General features: G+C 46.8%; 1 pseudogene; it reads right to left on the bottom strand.

The window, feature by feature from the left end:
• Positions 1-252: 252 nt before the first annotated feature.
• LOC127185832 (glyceraldehyde-3-phosphate dehydrogenase-like) lies at positions 253-1,147 on the bottom strand (annotated as a pseudogene).
• Positions 1,148-5,726: the final 4,579 nt, after the last annotated feature.

Raw genomic sequence — 5,726 nt, 5'->3', positions numbered from 1 at the left:
ACGGGTTCCTCCCATATCTTCTCCCTCTTTTAGGTCCCTTGCTTGGCCTTTTTTTTTTTTTTTTTTAGGTGCAGTGAACTTTATTGATGGTATTCCAGAGAGTAGGGCTCACTGGGCCCCTCCCATTATTCTGGGGTCTAGGATGGAGACTGTGAGGGGAGATACTCAGTGTCAGGGGCAGAGTTGGAATAGGGACTCCTCAGCAGCCGAGGGCCTCTCTCTCACTCTCGTGTCCTACCTGGGGTGGGGGGTCGGGTCCAGGGCTTCTTACTTCTTGGAGGCCATGTAGGCCATGAGGTCCACCACCCTGTTGCTGTAACCCAATTCATTGTCATACCAGGAAATGAGCTTTACAAAGTTGTCATTGAGGGCAATGCCAGCCCCAGCATCAAAGATGGAAGAGTGGGAGTCGCTGTTGAAGTCACAGGAGACAACCTGGTCCTCAGTGTAGCCCAGGATACCTTTCAGTGGGCCCTCAGATGCCTGCTTTACCACCTTTTTGATGTCGTCATACTTGGCAGGTTTCTGCAGTCGGCATGTCAGATCTACAACAGACACGTTGGGCGTGGGAACACGGAAGGCCATGACAGTGAGCTTCCTGTTCAGTTCTGGGATGACCTTGCCCACATCCTCGGCAGCACCAGTACATGCAGGGATGATGTTCTGGACAGCCCCACGGCCATCACACCACAGCTTTCCAGAGGGGCCATCCACAGTCTTCTGGGTGGCAGTGATGGCATGGACCGTGGTCATGAGTCCTTCCACAATGCCAAAGTTGTCATGGATGACCTTGGCCAGGGGCGCTAAGCAGTTGGTGGTGCAGGAAGCATTGCTGACAATTTTGAGTGAGTTGTCATACTTCTCCTGGTTCATGCCCATCACAAACACGGGGGCATCGGCAGAAGGGGCGGAGATGATGACCCTTTTGGCTCCACCCTTCAAGTGGGCCCCCGCCTTCTCCATGGTAGTAAAGACACCAGTGGACTCCACCATGTACTCGGCACCAGCATCAGCCCATTGATGTTAGCGGGATCTCGCTCCTGGAAGATGGTGATGGCCTTCCCGTTGAGGACAAGCTTCCCATTCTCAGCCTTGACCGTGTCGTAGAGTCATACTGGAACATGTAGACCATGTAGCTGAGGTCAATGAAGGGGTCATTGATGGCAACAATCTCCACTTTGCCAGACGTGAAGGAGCCCAATACGGCCAAATCCATTTACTCTGACCTTCACCACCGTGTCAAGGGATGAGGCTGGCACTGCACGAAAAGATGCGGCTCTCTCTGGAACAGGGAGGAGCAGAGAGCCCCTTGCTTGGCTTATTAATATTACTATCACTAGGACCCTTTCTCTTTAACAAACTCATAGCTTTTGTCAAACAGCAAGTGGATGCCACATGGGCAAAACCTATACAGGCCCATGTTCACAGGCTGGAGTTTGCGGGCTAAGGCTATTCAGATGAATAGTAGGCCACACCTTAGGCTTTTAGACACCCTACTGGCTTTATAAAACAACAGCTAAATGCTCAAGATGCCTGAGCAATACAGGTGCATTATTATAGACTTGACTTGGCGGACCAAGGCCATGGTGAGCTTGAACACTAATGTGCCTTCATTCCCTCTTCCTTGGCATGGTGAGAATGGCATATACTCAGATATTGCCTGCCATAAGGCATGGGCACCTGCAAGGGGTGTAGGACAAGGTACCGCAGGGGGAGGACCCGATCGTCCGACTCTGAGTCCCCTGAGAAGTAAACCTGATTGCATAGAGGTTGATGTCAGAAACTGTCTTGTTCGCTGTATGTTGGGGATGCCCACAGACAGTAGATCAGGACCTCCCTCTCCTCAAAAAGACATCTTGACAGGCCAATCTGGCCCTAGGAGGATCAGGTCAATGCTTCCCCCCTCTGGTTAATGCCCACTCCCTCCGGGGACCAAAGCTCACCCATATATGATGGATCCATCTACCTCTTCTAATAAAGAGAGGGAGGAGAGACTACTAATATTCAAATACAATTTTGTTCTCTCAAGTACAGAGATGTTTACATGCAAGGATTCATCCTTGTTATATCAGATATATTCAAGGTCATTCTGGGTTGCCTGGTCCCTTAGCAAAAGGATATGGCAGATCAAACTACTAGACAAGTATATTTTATTCAGGTTGAACTTGATAAAAAAATCTTATGCTTTGCATCATCAAAATTGTCAAAGTTTAAGAAAGCAGTTTCATATTACTCGAGGTTGCTAGACAAATTGTTAAACAATGTTCTACTTGCCCTCAATTTCATGCTGTTCCTCAATATGGAATAAGTCCTAGGGGCTTGATTCCTAATCAGTTATGGCAAATGGATTATACTCAAATATCAGAGTTTGGAAAATTAAAATATGTGTATGTTACTATAGATGCTTATTCAGGATTTATAATGGCTACTGCACAAACAGGAGAAGCAACTAAACATGTTTCTCATTGTCTAAATGTTTTGCTACACGTGGTATGCCTGCTGCTATAAAAACAGATAATGGTACAGGTATACAACCCAAAAGTTTCAATGCTTTTATTATTAAAGATTTATTTATTTATACAATGTTCTGCCCGCATGTGTGCCTGCCCGCCAAAAGAAGGCTATGGCTTTTCAAAAAATTAAGAAGGGGGAACTGTTGGGAGCCCTCTGTCCATAAGCATTGCTCTTGTGCTCTCTGCTCCAACATAAGAATCATATAGATTGTGATTAAGCAAGATGTTCTGCCAAGTATATACTCAAGGTCTTCAGACTAGCAGAAAAGGTACACTGTGGCTTCAAGGCCGAGAGTTGATTGAGATTACATGGCTTTCCCCATGAGAATGTTTGCATTATCTCCTGAGAACGATCTTCTGCTTTGTTTTCCCATGCCTGAGATGTGTATAAGTTGAGCTGGTGAATAAAGCTGAGGTGGCCTGTGGTCTTGACTACAGGCCCTCTGAAGCCTATCCTGTGTTTCTGGCTATTTCTTTCTTCCGGTTTTTATTTCTGTTTTTTCATTTCTCAATCCTCACTTCCTGGTCTAGGATCTGTTCAATACTGTCCAGAGTTGGCTCTGGCAGTTTACATTTCCCCACCTACAGAAGCCAGCCAGCCCAAGCACTCAAAGGAACCCTTACAAGACAGTAAAGCATTTACCTACCCACTAAGGGCCTCCTTTAGCATTCTCCAGAAATGAGCATCGACACTGAGAAGAGGTGGGCACAAATGGATAGAACTAGTGGGATGTGCCAGGCAGTTGCTAGGCATCAGAGCAAAAGGTCAAGCTGGCTGGGTGTAGTGGTAGTAAGCGCCACCATTCACTGCCATTCTGTCATCTTCACACTGTCTTCTCTGTGCCTAGTGCTTAGCTAAGGCTTCATAGTCTACAGGGAGGCAACAAGGTAGTAGGTCTAGCCCTGTTTTTTTTTTTTTTTTTTTTTTTAATAAAATGTATTAAGGAATCCTGCAGGAGGCCATGGCACATCAGTGCAGCATGCTTCGTCCTTGCAACTCTCAGGCTAGTGAAGGGATATTTTGGAGGGGCCAAACAAGTAAGGTTGTTTGGTGGCTGGCAGTAGTGGGCCTTGTGTAGTCTGGCCACTCACAAAGGGAACTGCTCTTTTTAGAAGAGTCACACCATCCGGGCATACTTCTGTCTCCCTGAAAGGTAGCACAGAAACCCACAGTGAAATGTGAGACTCATAGGGTCTTGGAGGTGGCCTATGTATGCCATTCTAGGGGATCCCAGCAGTTTATTCCAGTGGCCTCAGGCCATGCATGCTACAGCCTAGTTTTGGGTCTCCTCAGTCTGGGCTGCTGGAGGAGGACACATGTCTGGAATTTGGCAGAGCCTCTCTTTGCTCACAGCCAAAGGCAAGGGGCCAAGAGAAGCAGGAAATAGAGGCTGGCTGGACTTCTGGGTGGTTGGGTGAGAGGGTCTGTCCAACTGGAAGCGCCTGAGTGGCTGGGGGCAGGGTGTCTGGAATGCACGAAGTCTTCTGGTCCTCTGCTTTTGGTACCAATGATTTCTAAAGCCATAAGGAAGTCTGGCCTAGATGAGCTCTCTTTGGTGGAAGGAACACAGTTAGCTTCCCCACTCACAGTGGAGGACAGTTGCTGGCCATGGCACACAGAATTATTGACCAGAAAAGCTGTCTCTAGGTTAGCATGGTCATCTCCAGTGGGTTGGGAAAGAGAGGCAGAAGACTTCGAATGTTGAGACTTAGTGCTTTTAAAAATCATTATTTAAGCCAGGCATGGTGGCACATAACTTTAATCGAAGCACTCAGGGAGGCAGAGGCAGGCAGATCTCTGTGAGCTTGAGGCCAGCCTGGTCTACAAAGCAGGTCCAGGACAGCCAGGACTCTGTTACATAGAGATAGTCTGTCTTGAAAAACAAAACCAAAAAAATCATTTTATTTAGCTGGGCTGTGGTGGCACACACCTTTAGTCCTTTAATGCCAGTATTTAGGAAGCAGAGGCAGCTGGATCTCTGAGTTTGAGGCCAACCTGGTCTACAGAGTGAGTTCCAGGACAGCCAAAGCTATACAGAGAAACCCTGTCTTGAAAAACAAACAGCAACAACAACACACACACACTCACAAAATGATTTTTTGCTATTTTATTTTATTGAGACATGGTCTCATGTAGCCCAGACTGGCCATGAATGAACTCAAGTAATGGAGAATGACCTTGAACTTCTGATCCTTATTCATTCTGAGACTACAGACCAGCTCTACCATGTCTGCTTTATGCGGTGCTGGGGGTTGAATCCTCGACTTTATAAATGCTAAGCCAACACTCTACTTATTGAGCTACAGTCCCAGCTGTGCCTGGGTCTGACCCATTCCCAGGTGAGAGTAGGTATAGGAAGATGAGGCCATCTGCTTAGTACTGGGAGACAGTGTAGAAGTGTAGGGTGAGGGTGAGTTGAGTGCCAACAGTACCTGATGGCTCAGATCCGGGTCTTTACAAGGGATGCTCACACAGTGTTGTTCACAGAGCTGTGGTCCCCTAATGATCACAAACATGGAGTCTCCCAAAAGCTCTAAGATTACCTGTAAACAATTGAGGCAGCTGGCACCCCCACCCCCAGCTTTTAAGGAATGTTCTCTGCTGGTCTCTCTCTCTCTCTCTTTCTCTCTCTCTCTCTCTCTCATTTTGATTCCTGGAGGTGGGTGTTGTAAAAATGTTAGCTGTCTGCAGACAATGTGTGGATGACTCCCCCCACCCCCAACTCATTTTGTAGACCAGGCTGGCCTCGAACTCACAGATATCAGCCTGTCTCTTCCTTCCAAGTGCTGGGATTAAAGGCCTGAGTCACCACATCACGCCAAGACATTTTCTTAAATGAGTTTTTCTCCTTTCAGACGACTTTAGCTTGTGTCAAGTTGACATAGAAGTAATGACCACAGAGTAAAAATTGATTTAAAAAAATGAACACCAAACCAATATTATAAGTTTACACAGCTAGGGTTGTCATTTCAGAAAGAGGAGAGAGGAAACTCTAGGAACAGGCTACATAGTGATTCCAGACAGGATTGGACTGTGGCGTGAAACAGTGTCTTCAAAACAAGAACACATTTGCTGACCCACTGTAGAGCCAGGGTTGGAAGCCTTTTTTAAAAATTTCTAAATGCTGAAGGCCTAGGTTGCTTGGCTGCATTGAACAAGGCAATCCCACCCTCATCTCTTCCATGCAACAGTGATAATTTTTTTCTCTGATA

Source organism: Acomys russatus, chromosome 3, assembly GCF_903995435.1.
Source record: "Acomys russatus chromosome 3, mAcoRus1.1, whole genome shotgun sequence".
NCBI classification, from domain to species: Eukaryota; Metazoa; Chordata; class Mammalia; order Rodentia; family Muridae; genus Acomys; species Acomys russatus.
This window is presented reverse-complemented; position numbering and strand designations above follow the sequence as displayed.